Source organism: Pristis pectinata, chromosome 25 (genome assembly GCF_009764475.1).
Source record: "Pristis pectinata isolate sPriPec2 chromosome 25, sPriPec2.1.pri, whole genome shotgun sequence".
In the NCBI taxonomy this organism is placed as follows: Eukaryota; Metazoa; Chordata; class Chondrichthyes; order Rhinopristiformes; family Pristidae; genus Pristis; species Pristis pectinata.
Window position 1 is genome coordinate 2,930,259 of NC_067429.1, and position 18,621 is coordinate 2,948,879.

At 45.2% G+C, this 18,621-nt stretch overlaps 1 protein-coding gene across 2 annotated transcripts in view; it reads right to left on the reverse strand.

The window, feature by feature from the left end:
• Positions 1-18,621, reverse strand: part of skap1 (src kinase associated phosphoprotein 1) — a 336,434-nt gene that overhangs the window by 198,306 nt on the left and 119,507 nt on the right. The window lies entirely within an intron of this gene.

Below are 18,621 nucleotides of genomic sequence, written 5' to 3' on the forward strand. Positions count from 1 at the left end.
GAAAATGACTGGGAAATCTCTGCTGGAGATGGAGGACCAGGTTGGCAAGAATCTGTGTTCAGGTTAAATTGATGTCACACTGGCATTCAGGGGCAAATGTAATTTGGTCCAGAGAAACCAAAGATCCATCCTTCAAAATCCATAATCACATCCAAAGTCAAAACTCTCTTTCTCATGGTGAGGAAGTTACCAGTGCGGTATTACACCAATATCTTGATGCTGGAGACACAAGAGATCCTGCAGATGCCAGAATCTGGAGCAACAGACACAAAACACTGGAGGAACTCGGCAGGTCAGGCAGCATCTATAGAGGGAAATAAACAGTTGACGTTTTGGGTTGAGACCCTTCATCAGGACTGGAAAGGAAGAGGGCAGAAGCCAGAAGAGGGCAATTGGCTTCTACCCTCTTCCTTTCCAGTCCTGATGAAGGATATCGACACGAAATGTTGAGTATTTATTTCCCTCCATAGATGCTGCCTGACCTGCTTAGTTCCTCCAGTATTTTGTGTGTGTTTAACTTGATGCTGGAGTCTTTTCACCATTTTCCACCTGTCAAGCACTCATACACCTTGTGTGCTCCCCTCATCTTGTATATTCATGTGGAAGTCAGAATTAACAGTGAACCTCACCATTCAACATGAGCGCATCTCCTCAGGTCACTGCGTATCCAGCGCCCTTGCACCAGTCTACATTCCTTCCCTTGCTCTCTGTCACCTTCCTTCATAACTCTCAGTACACGGACATTGTTTATGGCTTACGGTGCACACCAGTCCATTCACAGTTTGTGCCTCTCTCTCTCTCTCTCTCCATGAGCATGCACTTTGAACTACAGTCCTCCTTCCCTTCTCAGTTACACAGTGCACAACCCATCTCCCATTTGTTTCACCCTCTCCTCACTGAACAGTTTGCTTGCTGTTGTGATTGTAATTTACATGCCCTCAACCACAATAGTCATGCCCAGAAATTTAAAGCAAAATGTTACCAGCCTGAACATCCTGAGCTATCATGACCACGGGGCTTTCCAGCTGCCAATGATGTTTGCTCCAAAATACATGAAGCCAGTGGAAAATATCAGTGATGCAGAATTGTGCAATAGCACAGTGCGTGCGCTGTAACGGTGAACTTCCAGGTCAGGAGGGCTGTGTTTCAACGTGTTATCCTCACAGAACAATGCTCAATCTTCCATCACTCTCTGGGTGATACGCAGAAGAAAAGGTCTGCCCCTTCCTTTCTTTGATCTGCCGCTGAGAAGGAATTTACAGGCATCATCTACAGGAAATGGAGAGGGCTCTGCTGGGACGCAGCAAAATTGTGGCAGCAATCCTCAAATCCCTGCACAGACTCTGGACTGTAACTTATTGCAGTCCAGATCAATCCATGGCCATGTATTTCTGACAGCGTGTAAGAGGGTGCTCCACTATTTGAAGGTGGCTGCTTCTCCTCTCCTGCTCACCAGGGTCAGTGATTTCAGCAAAGAGCCAAATTCAACGCTCACAGGACAGCATCAGTGAGATCTTGCACTGCACAGGAGGTGGCCTTGAGCAGTGGATAGACAAGTCTTCTCAAACTATCTGGATGCATCACGGCTTGGTACAGCAACTGCTCTGTCTGTGACCTCAAGAAACTGCAGAGAGTTGTGGACACAGCTCAGTACATCACGGAAACCAGCCTCCCCTCTGTGGACTCTACACTTCTCGCTGCCTTGGTAAAGCAGCCAACATAATCAGAGATCCCACCCACCCTGGACATTCTCTCTTCTTCCCTCTCCTATCAGGGAGAAGATACAAAAGCCTTAAAGCACGTACCACCGGTCTCAAGGACAGCTTTTATCCCGCTGTTATAAGGCTATTGAACAGTTCCTTAGTATAAAATACTCTTGACCTCACAATCTATGGCTTTGCACCCTATTGTCTGCCTGCACTGCACTTTCTCTGTAACTGTAACATTTTATTCTGCATTCTGTTGTTGTTTTCCCTTGTACTACCTCGATGCACTGTTCTGTACGAACGGTATGCAAGACAAGTTTTTCACTGTACTGCGGTACAAGTGACAATAATAAACTATATCCAATTCCAGCTGTGGTTAGGATACAACTGGAGTGTTTATTCCATTCCCAGTCCTCTCACTTTAGAGATGCAAAGGAAAACTACCTGTTTGCACGGATGCAGATGCAGACGATTTACCTGATTGGTTCCAGGGATGAGGGGTTTCAGCTACATCGTTACACTGGGGTTGTTCTCCTTGGAGCAAGGAAGTTTGAGAGGTGATTTGAGAGAAGAGAATGATGGGTTTAGAGAGCGTAGATTGAGGGGGGAGAGGGGAATCCCCCATTAGTGGATGGTTCAGGGTCCAGAGAACACAAATTTGAAGTGATCGGCAAAAGGCAGGGAAGGTACTAAGGGAGACACAGGAGAATGCAGATGCTGGAATCTGGAGCAACAAACGATCTGCTGGAGGAACTCAGTGGGTCGAGCAGCATCTGTGGGAGGGGAGGAATTGTCGATGGTTTGGGGTGAAACCCTGTATCAGGTCCTGATGACCACTAAGTTCCTCCGGCAGATTGGGATGCAAAGGAAAACTACACGTTTGCACAGGGCTGTCCTGGAACTCACTGCCTGCAGGGCAGGTGGAAACAGAATCAGGCCTGTAAGAAGGGAGTTGGATCGGCACCGAGGAGAGAATAATTTGCAGGGTATGGGAGAGGGGGAACGGCACTGATGGGATTGCTCCTCAAGGAACCAATGCCCAGTCAATGAGCTGAGTAGGCCCTTCCATGGTGTAGAATTTCTGTGATTCTACAACACATTATCAGGCCAATGCTGCCTTCTGCGTATGGGATCTTGCTGTGTACAATCTGTCAGCCCAGCTTTCTACTTTACAACAGTGACTAAAGTTCAGGAAGTCTCGAGGCAGTGAAAGGTTCTTCAGAGGTAAAATTTTGTCCTTTCCTTCCCCCACTTAAGTTCACCTTATCACAACTTTTCAATTTCCTGAGGAGAAAAGCAGTGAGATGCGCTCCTGAAGATAAACACGGAAATTGGGAAGATCCGAGTGCAACCCACAGCCCCACCCACACCTCTGCTCTGTGACCTTCCCACAGGTTTCTGTGGATTATTTGATCACCTCCAAGTACCCCTGATCCCAACTCACATTTCAATTAAATACTTAATGAAAAGGAAATGAAACTGCAGATGCTGAAAAACCGAAACAAGAGCAGAAAACAAGAGCTGGAAACACTCAGCAGGTCAGGCAGCAGCTATGGAGAGAGAAAGAGGCTATCGATGGTCTTTAACCTGAAAATTAACTGTTTCTCTTTCCACAGATGCTGCCGGAACTGTTGAGTGTTCCCAGGACTTTCTGTCCTTGTTTTAAATATCTTTGAATGAGCTAATACAGCAACAGATTGAGAAACAATGCTCATCACTTCACACAGAACCAACCAAACATTTGCCAAGTTACAGGGCCAATCTTTTGGAACTAACCAATTCCTACCAATTCTGATGCAATGTTATCAACCTGAAGCACTTTTCTGCCTCTTCCACAGATGCTGCCTGACCTGTTAAGTGTTTCCAGCATTTTCTGTTTATATCTCAATTTGTTTTTTCATTGTTTTCAATTCTTACTACTACATAGTTTTTCTCACAGTTACCTGCCTTGTTCCCATCCATTCTTCCTCCCCTCCAATGTACTACTGCCTGTTGATGAAGTTTATGGCCCAAGCAGGAACCTTGACAGCAAATTCCACAGATTCCCAACGGCCCACAAAGCCTCTCCTAACCTCTGCTCTAAATCTCTTCCACGCAAACTTTCCTCCATGGCCTCTGGCCCTGGCCCTCTCAATTAGTCTGCTTCTATCTCCTCCTCCCACTCTGCTCAGCAGCTTCCATTATGTTTCCACAATCCATGGAATTCCGAGGATAACTCCATTCAAAGTAGGAGAAGCTCCTCCTTGGAATGAGTGGACCACTTTTGCGTGCAGATGCATTAATACCACCTCGCATCCATGGGAAATTCCGAAAGGAACCTCACGAGGAGGAATAATTCCGAAGCTATTTATCTTGACATTAATCATCTGAATTGGCCAGTTAATCAGACTGACAAGTCTTCCCCACCATAACACACCCTGGATGGGTAATCCTCACCTTATGCATCATACTTGGAGGGAGGAGTGGGGTTCCATCCAGATGTGAAACCTGCTCCCCATAAGTGACGGCCCTCCGGCTGCTTCAACCCATGCCTAAACAATGGCAGCTTGAGTGATGGCGAGAGAACCAGCAAGGAGGTCCAGGCTCAACACCAACCCCACCGCTCTGGACAATGTGTTCTTGCCCCCAAAAGACTGGCCCTACAACTCGGTGAATGTCCGCTTCACCAACAGAGAAGGCAGTTTGTTTTCTCCACCATGATTTATTTTCAGATTCAGACTGGTAGTTATTTTGTTCCAAAAAAATTGGCAGCAGAGTTTACGTTCCACACAATGCAAGTTTAATCTGTGTTTAACCCCTGTCCAAATGGATGACATAATTGTGATTTAATACACGGCTATTTCAGCAGTGTATAATTTGAACAACGTTAAAGACATCTGTTTTGGGTTTTTCAACACTCCAGGCTCAGAACTCTAGCTTCAGCTAAGTATTCGCACAGGACTTCTGTACCTAAAATGACTTCTGCAGTGAGTTAGAGGCATTTTAATTTTTGCTTAAACTTTCAGCAAAGCCTGAAGATGTGTGCAGGTCTGTATGAAAATCATCAGCACTGAGCTGCCCGACATGCACAGATCCCCAAAGTTATGAGAGCAGAAGGAACTGAAGGAGTTGGTTGTACAGCCCCTTGAGCCTGCTCCTCCATTCAATAAGGTCACAGCCAAACTGATCTTGGCCTCAGCTCCATTTTCCTCCCTGTTCCCCATAACTTGATTCCCCTGTGGTCCAAAGATCTCTCTCAGCCTTCAATATACTTCATGAATCAGCATCCACAGCTGTTTTAGGACAGCGGATTGAAAAGATATACCTCTCTGAGAGAACTAGTCTCTCCCCTGGCCAAGCAACAACCGTGAGGAGGGAAATAGAGGTGATGTTTCAGCTTCAAAGAATTAAAGACATCAAAACAACACATGGACCAAAGAGATGGATGTTAAAGGAGAGGGAGAGAACCAACAACAGAAAGGAAGGGAATTCCATTGTCCAAAGCTCTCACATCGCATTAATCACTCACTTTGGATTCCTTACGACTGTAGAAGCACCTTTACTTTTACATTGGATTGTCAGAACTCCACACTGTATCAGGCACCACTCAATAACTTACTCTCCATTTAGTTATGGGAAATTCCGTTCCTGGACAAATCCAAAGGGAATGGAAACTCTTGGCAATTGGTTGGCCTCAGCTTATTATGGACAAGTGTTGCCCTTCGTAACATTGCTTTGTGGTGATGACTGGGTAACTCTGTCACCACTTAAACATGTTGTGAATGCTGTTGTGAATGACCAAGATAAACTTCCTGCATATAATTTATATGTGGATATCCTCACTGTATTGTCCAGGAGGAATTACCCTGCTTTTACTGGGAGAACTTGCTGTATATAGTTCCTTCTGCTTTTTAACTAAGCATTGTTTACTGAGTAAACCTACTTTGTTTGGTGTACAATAGACTGTGTGTTGGCATCATATAGCCCGTACCACCTCTAGTTCCTTGGCTTACATAGTACCAGCAACTCTTCCATGGTCATACCCGCCAGCTTACTACATCGGCACCTTTCCCATCCCAAATACTAATCAACTGCAACCAACCAACCAGCATGTGTTCTCTGCAACACTGTTCCCAAACTATTGGACTCATAAACTCCATAACGAAAGCTTACTGAAGACTTCAAAGTCAAAGTTGAGTTTATTGTCATCTGCACAATTCCACGTGTGCACAGGTGCAATGAAAAACTTACTTGCAGCAGCATCACAGGCACAGAGCATCAGATACACAACATTCACAAGAAAAACAAATTAAACACAAATTATACACAATTTTTACAAGAAAGAACATAATTAGAACAAAAAAAAGTCCATTTTAGTGCAAGGTGATCAAAATGGTCATAGTGTTACTAAACTAGTGATGAGGGTTGAGCCGGTTGGTTCAAGAACCGAATGGTTGAAGGGAAGTAACTGCTCTTGAATCTGATGGTGTGAGACTCCAGGCTTCTGTACCTCTTGCCCAATGGTAGACGTGAGAAGATGGCATGGCCCGGATGGTGGGGATCTTTGATGATGGATGTTGCCTTCTTGAGGCAGCGTCTCCTGTAGATACTACTGATGGTAGGGAGGGATGTGCCCGTGATGTATTGAGCAGAGTCCACTATTCTTACGTTCCTGCGCATTCGAATTGCCGTACCAGACCATGATACATCCAGTTAGGATACCTTCAACAGTACATCTGTGGAAGTTTGTTAGAGTGTTCAATAACAAGTCAAACCTCCTTAACCTCCAAAGGAAGTAAAGACACTGGTGCGCCTTCCTTGTGATTGCATCTATGTGCTGGGCCCAGGACAGGTCATCCAAAATGTTAACACCCAGGAATTTAAAGTTGCTGACTCTCTCCACGCTGATCCCTCAATGTAGACAGGTGCATGTTCTCCCTCTTTCCCCTTTTTGAAGTCAGCAATCAGCTCTTTTGTTCTACTGACGCTGAGCGAGAGGTTGTTGTTGCAGCACCACTCAACCGGGACACCTGGTTGAATACTTCAGTATGGCTTGGTGTGCAAGCAGCCAGATGTTCTTTCACTAAACATCCATGAAGTATTGCAGAGAGGTGTTGGAGATTTGTTGTTGCTAGTTACAATGCTTTGATAGAAATTGAGAGAATCAGAGCACACGTGACCAAACATTAGACCCTTTTGGTCCTTATTGCTACTGGGGAATGTCCAGACCACCTGCATCTTGATGGTTTTGTCAATCAGCTGCAGTGAAAAGCTTCAGTCTAGTCTGAAGTCTAGTTGAACATATCATGACATCACCGTTTCCCCCGCATTGCCCGCCTAACATGCTCCTGCCATTGGTCACCTGGTTGTCAGCTGACTGACTATCCAGAACCAATCAATTGGAGAAACTGTCTCATATCTGAATTGCAAAGCGCCACCTCCTATTGCAATTCAGATATGAGAGTTTCTCCAACTGTTTGGTTCTGGATAGTCAGTTGGTCTTTTCCTCAGCTGTTTTCAAAGCTATATAAGATTTCTGCAGATCTTTGAATGAGCTTAATGTTTGTTGGGGCCAACCTGCACAACCCTAATCATTACCTTAGTAATGACAATAAACTCAACTTTGACTCTGCATCTTATTGAACATCTTCTGGTTCCCCTCTATCCACCTTGGTCTCTCTTTATTATCTTTTTGTCCTCCTTTGCTGGATTCTGAACTTATAAGTGTTTGGGTCTACTGCTAATTTTTGCCTTCTGTTTCAACTTACTCCCCTCCTTCAGTTCCTCGGTTAGTTATAGATAGTTCATCACTCTCTTAGAATCTCTTTCAATACTGGGGTATACTTGAATGTCATGAATTATCACCTTAAATGTCTTCCACTCGCCAACTGTCTCTCCCATAATCTATTACCTTTAGCCAACTCTATCCTTACTCCATTCTAATTCCCTTTCTTTAAGCTGCACACAGTTGTCTCCAACTCAAGTTTTGCTCCCTCCAAACAGAATACAAAATTCTGTCACAGTGTAATCACCGCTTCCTGTGGGATCATATACTCAGAAGTAATTTATAAGACCTATTCATTCCCCATTACCAGATCCAAGAAAGTCAGTTCTCTGGTTGGCTTAATAACATATTACTCTAGGAAGCTACCCTGAAAGCACTCAATGAATTTGTTCTTGTAGCCATCCTTACCAACTTGAAAACTGAAGTCTCCCGTAATTACTGCACTGCTTTTTTTACACCCCTGTATTATTTGCTGATATAGACCCTCACTTACAGCATCCTGAAGAGGTAGCAGCTGGTGGAACACACTCTCTTGCTCTTTATTGCCAACCCCATAATCCAAGGGGTGGGACAAGATAAGGTAGCTCAATTTGTTGGGCAAGGAAAGCTTATCCAGCAGTCAACCACACTGACAGATCAAACATTCCAATAAGCCCTGCACGGTGCCCAACCACAGAGTCAAGAAGTGGAAATCAAAAAAACTGCAGATGCCGGAAATCTGAAATAAAGACAGAAAGTGCCAGAAACACTCAGCAAGTCAGGCGGCATCTGTGGAGAGAGAAGCAGAGTTAATGTTTCAGGTAGAAGAGCCTTTGTCGGAACACTTCCAGCACCTTTTGGATTTTATTTCAGAGAGAAGACATGACACTGCACTCTTGGGGTATCATCCCGTCCGAGGGAGAAGAACACCAGCACTCTCAGCCCCTGCGCTGACCATACATCAGTAAACTGCATCGTGACGGCCTCCACGTTAAAGCAAGGAGTCTATTGCTGCAATATTTGTGTTTGTGTGGGTAACAGTGTAAATATCAATGTAAATACAGTATATCTGCACAAATACTGAAAAAAGAATGGAAGAGAGTATAAGTCCTAGCATTGCTATTGTACAAGATCACTGCAGACACTTGTAATGCAGTAAGTTTGTAATGCAACAGCCAATTTGTACATAGCAAGCTCCCACAACAACAAGAAGCAGATATTTAACTGCTGAGAGATAAATACTGGCAGGATACCAGCGTGAACTCCACTGCCCTTTATCAGAACTGTGCTATCATTTACACCCATCTCTAGGGGGTTGGGAGCAAGGCCTCGGTTTCACCTCATCCAAAGGGCAGTGCTAGCAGTGTAGCTCGCCCCTCAGTATGACTCTGTCGAGTCAGCACAGGCAGCAGTGAGATGAGTATTGCTCTGCCTGGGTGCTTGCTCAGACCACAGGCCAATGGCTTCTCCTCCTGACTATCATCTTCTGTGGTCGTGTCTCAACAGAACACAAAGCCAACACTCGTGCCCACTACTGTGGGATGAGAGGGCTGTCCTACCACAGTGGCTAAAGTTAGACCTCTCCTTTTCAATTTAGAAGAATATATAAGATCCTGAGGAGCATGAGAGGGTAGACGATGAAATGCTTCAATGAGAACATAGAGAAGCACAGCTCAGGAACAGGCCCTTTAGCCCATGATGTTGCGCTGAACTAATTAAATGAGTAATTCAATTAGTTTGGCACAACATCATGAGCCAAAGGTCCTGTTCCTGTGCTGTACTGTTCTATGTTCTAGTGAAAACATTTCCCCATTACATAGTCATCCTCCTCAGGATCTTATGTATTTTCTTATTTGTTCTACATTATGTACACTAGTGGGTGAGTGTCAAACGAGGGGACATTGTCACAAGATTGGGGGCAATCATTTAAAGCTGAGGTGTGTAGGAACTTCTTGCAGCAAGTGGTGAACCTTTGAAATTCTCTACTCTGGAAGATTGTGGAGGTTGGATAATTGGGGGTATGTAAAGAGACAGAGATACATATTTGAAAGCTCAGGGAGTGGAGGGCTACGTTGCATTGGTACCTGTGAGGAACTGAGAACTGAGGCAGACCAGCCATGATCATACTGAATGGCAGGGCAAGTTTGAGGGGCCGAGTGGCCTACTCCTGCTCCTGTTTTATGTTCTTGCCCACTGCAAGGCAGCCTGTACACCAACAATCAGCTCTGAAGATGGATGTAGATAGAGAAACAATAGCCTATTACGTCTCATCTTTCCTGCATATTACCATCGCATCATCCTCTGCTCCTTGCTTCCTTCCTGCTCCCCCCCAAGTCAAAATAGTCCCCTCCCCGACCCAGCCCAATCACAAATCCCCACCCCACAATCCCTCACCTACTCACCCCCACCACATTCCCTCACCCTGAAAGCCTTTGCAGTGACCCTCACTGGTTTTGTAAAGGAAGCTCCCTGACACGAGGTTATCTTCTGTTGGGATCTCCATCCCTTTGCCCTCCTGGGTAGCATTGACCAAAGTGATCACGGGGAGCTTGGCCCTGCATCTCTTTGAAACACATTTACAAAGGGTGGTTTGTAATAGGATGGGTAGAATGTCGTTTGGACGTTGCTTGACTGGTGGGCAAACAAATCAACAGTGGCGCATTCTAATCCCTGCAGCTCCTCTCCCCTCAATCGCTATTCTGGGCAGTGGCATCCAACTTGTGAGCCAAAGTGGTGCCAATGGCTTCCAAGCACTCGGAGCTAATGCAAGAGTGATTACCTTGGTGTGAGAGGACAGGGGAAGTCAAAGCTCTCACTTTTGTTCCTCACCTTCGCTCAAGTGAGAGAGGTCGGGGAGATCACTAGTTTTCTCTCTCAGCACTCTGGGTTAGTAAGTTCCAGCACACACCTCCCCACTTCACCCAGTGCTGATGGAGATTCCTTAGAGATGGCAGTATGGTTGAAAAAGTGAAAAGGTTGTGCCTCAGAGCAACCTGGGAGCAGCACACTATCTTGAGCTGATGTAAAAAATGTGTCTCCCACCCTCCACCCCACCTTTGATAATTCTGCCCCCCTTTGTTGTAACGGAGAGAAACCAATCAACCATTCAAAGCTCTTCAGCCATTTCACGAACAACCTGAATGTGAAAAGCTTTGGAGACAGATGTAAAGAGAAAGAACAGGAGGGCATAAAGTAATAAAACCGGTGCCTGTGCATTCAGCTCGGAGGGAACGACCTCAATAAACATTTCCTGCTTTTAGCTTTTGGCTGAAGGTTCGCTTTGGTCTTTGTCTGCTGCTGCTGGTTGTAAATATCTTTCCCAGAGCTGCTCAGAGCACAACACAAGGATTTCACATTCAGCGAAAATAAAAAAAAGAGATAAAAACCTGGGATCCAGAAATTATCCTGTCGTTCTCTAGCCCTGAGATGTTGTAAACGACTCACTATGATACAACCCTTTCATCACAAGCCCTCATCACCTCCCCCCAACTGTAACTCACCAACATCACGGATCTCTTTAAAACATTCATTACTTCCGTGGGAAAATGTTCTATGGCAGTCCTGGTGTGCCATGGAGTTGTAAAATCAGCCTCTCCCACACTCACAGGGTTCGGGAGTACAAATGCAAAGGAACCCGAGTATTCGGTTTTGCTCGGTCACATACAGTGAATCATTGATGTGGTCCTGCAATCCGATGAGTTTAGCTCGCGAGCACTTGTTCAGAAAAAGGTGACCTCTCTTCACTGGGGCAAGTGGTAGGAAAATGGGGGACTTGACCCATCAACGTGTCCCCATCTCAGCCCCCTCCAGTTCCAAATGAGCCCCACAACTCCCCACAGTTACTACCCTGAGCACATCACACCATCATGCACCAGGTTCAGGAACAGCTACTTCCCTTCAACCATTTGGTTCTTGAACCAACCAGCACAGCCCTAATCACTAGCTCTGTATAGCAACACTATGACCACTTTGATCACCTTGCACTAAAATGGACTTTTTTTTTGTTCTAATTGTGATCTTTCTTGTAAAAATTGTGTATAATTTATGTTTAATTTATGTTTTTCTTGTGAATGCTGCTTATCTGATGCTCTGTGCATGTGATGCTGCTGCAAGTAAGTTTTTCATTGCGCCTGTGCACACATCAACTTGTGCAAATGACAATAAACTCGACTTTGATGGTTATCCTGACTCCATTCACCTGCCTTTATGGAGCCTAAATCCCTTTGCCGAACAAGGATGGATCATTCTTGGTTCTAAATCATCAGCTAACCCCTGACCCAAGCAGTTTTTTTTGGAAAGGAGAAAGGGCTCAGAGGTGTGAAGCAGTCAACAGGAAGAGAGGTTCAAACTGTGTTTCTGACTCCCACTGACAACCTCAGCACTACGAGCTTTCCGACGTTTGATCAGACAGGACAGATTCATTTTCTGCCACCCAACCAATCCTGGGTACTGGAACAGAGCAGTCAGCCTCTGAGAAAGAAATTAATAGTCAAAGTTGAGTTTATTGTCATCTGCACAAGTCCATGTGTGCACAAGTGCAATGGAAAACTTACTTGCAGCAGCATCACAGGCACATAGCATCAGATAAGCAGCATTCACAAAAAAACATAAACATAAATTATACCCAATTTTTACAAGAAAGAACACAAGTAGAACAAAATGAACCACAAAGTCCATTTTAGTGCAAAGTGATCAAAGTAATCATAGTATTGCTAAACTGTAGTGATTAGGGTTGTTCAAGAACTGAATGGTTGAAGGGAAGTAGCTGTTCCTGAACCCAGAGGGGTGAAATGGTTCCCTCATTTTCTTGCTAAGTCCATATCGTTGCTGAGCTCCAGCCAGCACACTGCCCATGAAACTCACATCTGCGTTTTTGCCACCACTAGATGTTTATTCAAATGGTTGAAGCATGGAAAGAGGCCATTTGGTCCATCGAGTATGTGCCAGCTCAATGTAAGGACATTCCACCCTGACCCAGCTCCCTCGGAACGTGCCAGTTGAATCTGCCTCTGCTACGCCCCCTCACAATGCCTTCCAGACCCCAACCACTTGCTGGGTAAAAAAGTTATTTCTTATGTCACTTTTAGTTCTTTCACCAATATCTTTCATTCTATTGCCTCTGGTTCTTGACAGCTCACCAATAGGAACAGTCGTTACCCTTATTTATATTGTCCATGCCCTTGTTCCACCACAATCCCAGCCAGCCTGCCCTTCCCAAGGCTGAAAGCAACACCCAACTGCTGTACCAACAGTGTCCACTCATCTACCTTTTGCACTCTGACCTATGATGGCTCCCACTTAAGTAACACAGTCTTAGAATTCTCTGCTTTCAAATATTTTCATTGCCTCAACCTCCTTATCACTGTAATCTTCTCCAGTCCAACACTCCAAAATATTGGAGCCTCTCCAACTTTGGCCTCTTAATTATCCCATATCTAGTTGCTCCACTACTGACAACTGCGCCGTGAAGCTCCAGAATTCGCTTCCTTTCTGCCTTCCTGTGCTCCTTTGAGAGATCCTTAAACTCTGGTTCACTGCATGGCTCTGTGATGATGCTTGGTTATTGATGCTCATGTGAGGGAATTTGTGACATGGTGCTTTTGTTGTTGGTGCGTTATAGTTAAACCCATGTGATACGCTGGCTTGGTTGACTGGCTATCTGCGTTCAAGCTTCATTGCTAATCCAAACTTCTTTACCAGCCTGAATTTTGTCCCAGCTCCTATCAAAATATGAAGACTTCCAGTTTTTAAATTATATTTTCTTTTTCATTGACTTGTTGTTGATCTTCCAGCATTGGCAGGTCAGTCCATTGCTCTGTGAGAAGTAAGGCTTGTTCCTCATTTGCTCTCTCAAGGACGATTGGGTTGCCTCCAAAACTCCTCTCTGTGCCATGGTTCCCTCTACAGACTTTACTTCCTGACTCCTGCACCACTCCACGTAACAACCAGAAATTTGCCTGTTCTCAGCAGTCAGCCCAGAGTCAATAACCGCAAACTAACCATCGATACTAAATATTCTGATCAGAAGTAGAAATATTCTGATCATGTGCAGAAAATATAGTTTTATTATCATTATGGAGTGTAGGCATTCCATTATGTGTCACCAGGAATCAGACCATAAGATATAGGAGCAGAATGCCATTTGGCCCATCAAGTCTGCTCCGCCATTCAATCATGGTTGGTTTTTTTTCAACCCCATTCTCCCACCTTCTCCCGCAACCCTTAAACCCCCTTAACAATCCAGAACCTATCAATCTCTCCCTTAAATACACCCAATGACCTGGTCTCCACAGCCCTCTGTGGCAACGAATTTCACAGATTCACCACCATCTGTCTGAAGAAATTCCTCCTCATCTCATTTTAAAGGGCCGTCCCTTTATTCTGAAGCTGTGCCCTTGGATCCTAGACTCTCCTAATAATGGAAACATCCTCTCCATGTCCACTCTATCCAGGTCTTTCAGTATCCAGCAGGTTTGAATAAGCTCCCCCATCATCCTTCTGAACTCGATGGCCCAGAGACCTCAAACGCTCCTCATACATCAAGCCTTTCATTCCAGGGATCATTCCTGTGAACCTCCTCTGGACCCTCTCCAGGTCCAGTACATCCTTCCTTTGATACGTGGCTCAGAATTGCTCAAAATATTCCAAATGCAGTCTGAACCTTCCACTGATCCTTCTCCAGTCCCACGAATATAGGGTGTGGACGCTTGTTCTATTCATTCACAGGATAATGGTGCTCCCAAAAAACGTCATCAGTGACACTGCTTTTCAAACTGCCCTTGAAACTTGCTGAACCATTTTGAGGAGACAGTTAAAGACAACCAGAGGACTCCACTCCAGATTGCACAAGGACAGCAGATACTCCTCTGAAGGACATCTGTGAACCAGATGGGACGTTACAGCAATCTGCTCGCTTCATTGGCATCATTACTCAGGCTGACTTTTTATTCCAGATCTATTTCATGGGCAGCACTGAAGGGAGGGATGTGGCCAATCAAATCCGGACTGGTTCTACGTAAGAGCACTCAAGCTCACTTCCCAGCCCACTCCCTACAGGCTTGCAGTTTATTTCCTTTCAGGCACCTGCCCCACTACAGCCGAATCTGTCTCTACCGCTACAACCGGCCGTGCATTCTAGATCCAGAAAACTCACACATCTGATACAAACAGACAAAATGAATTACCTGAAGTTGTTGGGTTCTCTGTAGAACTAACTGGCCATTTCTGCTGTAAAATTGGTTCTGTTTTCCTTTCTCCACCAGCATGGCCAGGGCTGCTGGGTGTTTCCTACAACTCTGCATTTCACAGCTTTTATATGTTCCTTTGTTTGCTTTCCTCTCTCTCTCAAGCTTCCCTCATCGCCATATCGACCAGAGGGCTTCATCAACAGCTTATCACCATGGCAACCCTGGCCTCACCTTATCAGAGATATTCCCCCATCCTGTCCTTCACCGCTGTCCCTTGCAACTTCAAACTAACTTGCTTTCTCACTTTTCCAGTTCTGACGACCTGAAACGTTAACTCTTTCTCTCTCCACAGACGCTGCCTGACCTGCTGAGTGTTTGCAGTATTTTCTGATTTATTTCTATTTCATAAGGATTTAGAACTAACGTAGTTAAATGGAAGTCAGGATGGACGGAATGATATCACAGGTTTGATGGGCTGAATGGCTGTCTACAGTCCCCACAGACCTAATGGGCACGTTCAGGAGGCCTGCACTCTGATTTGACCAGGAGTTTGAACAGAATGTGTGGTCTGTTCCATAATAACAACATCCTGATTAATTCTCAGTCTGTAACTGACTTTTTTCTACATTTTTTACATGCTTTCTGCTCTTATCTTCCATGTGAAATTTTTGTATGAATTCTGTCCACACAGTCAACATGATTATAACCTTACTCCCTTGAAAAGGAGGCAGAGAGACATTCCTCTAGCACCTGAGAAAGCCTGGGGCCATGGCCTTTATGAAGAATATGTAGGCAATTTTCTGCAGATGATGGGAACATCTTTTTGCAGCTCCTGTGCTCAAGTCTTGTTTCACCACTTTGCCATTCCCCTAGCTGTTTATTTGACAATTCACAGCTCTCAAACCATTCAGTTTCAATCAGAATTTAACTCACTTTCCAGTCAGATATTGCAACAGCCACCATTCCAGCAGTGTCATCAAACCAGCCCTCTTCTTATCACTTCACTGGGTTTTCATTCCTGACGGTTCAAAGCTTTTCCCAGGGATCTGACACCTTCACTTCCAACCTTTGCAGCCAGATAATTAGGTGGGTTTGAGTCGGTGATCAAACAGGCAAACAGCAATTAGTAAACTGTAATGTTAACGAGATAACTAATGCAAACTGACTGGGCCTTTCCAAGATGACATGGTGCAAACTCACTCTTTGTGGGTTCCACCTTGGTCAATGAACACAGTGTTCCAATGATTGGTTTCCATCAGACATTGAGCATTGGCTGCAGCATTGTCCCAAACCTGTCTGTCAGTCATCAGCTGAAACTTCCACACGGACAGAGCTCCATCACCGAGCAGGGCCCTGAATCTTCCACAATCTTCTTCGTGCTCCCATTCCACTGCAGCTCACCGGTTACAATTCTCCGAAGGAACTTCAGTTTGTCTATGTGCTTGACCACATTGCAGCGACACTCCTCGCTTAGTAGGTCACACTCTTGCCTCTGACTTAGAAGGTTGAGGGTTCAAACCCCAGTCCAGAGGACTGCAGTGCCCACACGAGTTTGAAGCTCCATTGTAAGAAGCTGCTCCTTCTGAAGAGGCGTTAAGCCGAAGCCTCCATAGCCCTCTCAGGTGGTAAGTGACCTCCCGGCAAAAGGTTAAGAGTAAGACACTGGCCAGTATCTATCTTTAAGCCATCGTCAATGATTCAACATATGACCTGGACATTATTACTCTGTGGTTGTGGGAGCTTTCTGTGCACAAACTATGTCTTTATCTATCTACAATGCAACAGCGGCTACAGTTCAAATGCACTTGATCGACTGCACAGCACCTTAGGACATCTTAGCTGCTATAGAAATGCATGTTATTTCTTTACTTCATACCAGATCAAAGGTCTATGTGGAAGCGGCAACACAGAGTGGCAGAGCTTTTGTTCTTGATGCTTTTACGGGTAACAGGCAGCAACAAATGTCAACTCAGTGATGACAGATCCAGGTCAGGCTTAATTAGGCCAGTTACTCAAAGCACTTTCCAACGTCCCAACATTACACTGCTGTTTGGACAAACTTCACACAACCGTGTCACGCATTGTCAGTCTGCTCATGAATCAGGGACAGCTTTCTGTGACGTACTGGTGGAGTGGAAACTAGGCAGGACAGAAGAGGCACAGAACTATGCCTCACACAACAACTATGAGGCACCCTGGGACCTGCTGTATTCACTTGCCAGAATACAGAAGGATCCTGACTTCTTTTGCACTGTAATTTCCCTCTGCTGGAGGTAACACTTGAGGGTCAAAGAGAATTTGAAGATTTACCATCCCCTTTCTCACTGGTGACTGATGAGTTCATTACATTGGAAGGGAGAAAACAGAAATCTCCCCTACTCCTCGGTCCCATTGTCATTTTAGCATTCAGAGCAGCCAATGTTGGAGGTTGGCACCAGGGCAACATCAAGCTTCAGACCCTGCATTACCATCAGTTTGAGTGTTCCCTCCATTGTGTAATGTTGAGAGTGCAATGTGGGTGCCCTGTTCATTTGGTCGCAGTATTCACAGGGGTCCAACTCTGAGACTGGCTGCAGCCACTACAGGGGGAGCTGCCCCACACCATCTGTACGGGGGGGGGGGGGGGGGGGGGGGGGGGGGGGGGGGGGGCTGGCCAGCATGCCTTCGCTGGACTTTGTCCAAATCACTGCAAATTACGGCATTTGTACAAAGTTCTTAATGCAGTGAAATTCCTCAGGAAGCTTCACAGAAGAACCGTAGAACCACAGAACACTACAGCACGGAAAACAGGCCATTTGGCCCTTCTAGTCTGTGCCAAAACTTTATTCCGCTAGTCTCATTGACCTGCACCCAGTCCATAACCCTCCAGACCTCTCCCGTTCATGTATCTATCCAATTTATTCTTAAAACTTAAGAGTGAGCCCGCATTTACCATGTCAGATGGCAGCTCGTTCCACACTCCCACCACTCTCTGTGAAGAAGTTCCCCCTAATGTTCCCCCTAAATCTTTCCCCTTTCACCCTAAAGCCATGTCCTCTTGTACTTATCTCTCCTAATCTAGGTGGAAAGAGCCTACTCGCATTTACTCTGTCTATACCCCTCATAATTTTGTAAACCTCTATCAAATCTCCCTTCTGTGGTCCAAGGAATAAAGTCCTAACCTGTTCAATCTTTCCCTGTAACTCAACTCCTGAAGACCCGGCAACATTCTAGTAAATCTTCTCTGCACTCTTTCAATCTTACTGATATCCTTCCTATAGTTAGGTGACCAGAACTGCACACAATACTCCAAATTTGGCCTCACCAATGTCTTATACATAGAACAGTACAGTACAGGAACAGGGCCTTCAGCCCACCGTGTCTGCACCAAACACGATGCTGGATTAAACCAAATCTCTTCTGCCTGCACATGACCCACATCCCTCCCTATTCATGTGCCCTTCAAAAAGCCTCTGAAATGCCATTATCGTATCTGTTCCCACCACTGTTGCAGTCAGCACATTCCAAGCACCCACCATTCTCTGTGTAAAAATAACTTGCCCTGCACATCTCCTTTAAACTTACCCCCCTTCACTTTAAGTGCATGTCCTCTGGTAATTGACATTTCTACAATGGGTAAAAGGTTCTGACTGTCTATCAAATGAAATCTAGTGCTGAGCCAGATGATTCTGGGGCTGTGGGCCTTTAGTTATGTGTATAGACTGGAGGAGCTGGAGGTGTTTTCCGTGGGACATAAGGGGGTTTGAGGAGATCCAATAGAGGTGTATAGATAGAGCAGACAGAGAGAAATGGTTTCTATTGGCAGAGGCAACAAGAACCAGAGAACATACGATACAGGTAATTGGTGAAAGCACCAGAAGTGAGATAGATAGAACATTGAACAGTAGAGCACAGGAACAGGCCCTTCAGTAATTAAATGCTTAACTAAACTAATCCCTTCTACCTACACAATGTCCGTATCCCTCCATTCTCTGCACATTCATGT